This window comes from Cucurbita pepo, unplaced genomic scaffold, assembly GCF_002806865.2.
Source record: "Cucurbita pepo subsp. pepo cultivar mu-cu-16 unplaced genomic scaffold, ASM280686v2 Cp4.1_scaffold003612, whole genome shotgun sequence".
Classification (NCBI taxonomy): Eukaryota; Viridiplantae; Streptophyta; class Magnoliopsida; order Cucurbitales; family Cucurbitaceae; genus Cucurbita; species Cucurbita pepo.
Window position 1 is genome coordinate 1 of NW_019649615.1, and position 1,036 is coordinate 1,036.

Consider the following 1,036-nt stretch of genomic DNA (forward strand, 5'->3'; position numbering starts at 1 on the left):
CCATGCCTCAATATATGAAAAATTTATAGAAGTTGAAGGTGGATTGCACCGCATTCCTTTGGGTTAGGCCCCATTGATAACTATTTTGTTTTTTTGTTTTTTTTTCTTTCAAAATTGTGCTTTTTTTCTTTTGGAGGGGCATTTCGAGAATCAAACTCGAGACCTCTTGCACCCAAAGCAAGAATCATACCACTAGACCAAATGCCCTAATTAATGACTATATATTAAGTTGTTTATGGAATGTATCATCATTATTTCATTTATTTTCTTTGTTAATGAAATCCACGAGCAATTATTATTATATCTTTTAGATCTAGACCGCTGTTAAATTATTTACATAGGGTTTGCGATAATTACTGTAGAGAGAAGAAAAAAGAATATAAGTTAATTAAAGAATAGAAGTTAATTAGGGTAGAGAGAAGAAAAAATAATAGAATTACTATAGAGAAAAGAAAAAATAATAGAATTACTGTAGAGAGAAGGAAAAAGAATAGAAGTTATTTTTATTTGATAGAAGTTAATTACGGTAGAGAGAGAAGAAAAAAGAATAGAATTACTGTAGAGAGAAGAAAAAAGAATAGAAGTTATTTTGGAGTTCTTAATTTTTATTTTTTATTTTCTCGTGTAAGTTTTAGTTTGATAGTTTCATTTGAGACATATATTACACAAGTAAATGATATTAAGCGCATTGTCATTAAATGATAATATACTAGGTTGAGACATATATCATGGAGTACACAAGTAAATGATATTAAAAGAGCATTATCATTAAATGATAATACACTAGGTTGAGACATATATCGTGGATTTTTTATTTTCTAGTGTAAGTTTTAGTTTGATAGTTCCATTTGAGACATATATTACACAAGTGAATGATATTAAGAGCATTATCATTAAATGATAATACACTAGGTTGAGACATATATCGTGGAGTACACAAGTAAATGATATTAAAAAAGAGAATTATCATTATAAATGATAATACACTAGGTAGTCTCATCTTTTGATGACATGAACATAGGGGCATTCCGAGAAT

The 1,036-nt window shown here is 28.0% G+C and overlaps 1 non-coding gene across 1 annotated transcript; it reads right to left on the reverse strand.

Moving 5' to 3' along the window:
* Positions 1–135: 135 nt before the first annotated feature.
* Positions 136–207, reverse strand: TRNAP-UGG. Its single transcript has one exon. It is a non-coding gene; the product is annotated as a tRNA-Pro (tRNA).
* Positions 208–1,036: the final 829 nt, after the last annotated feature.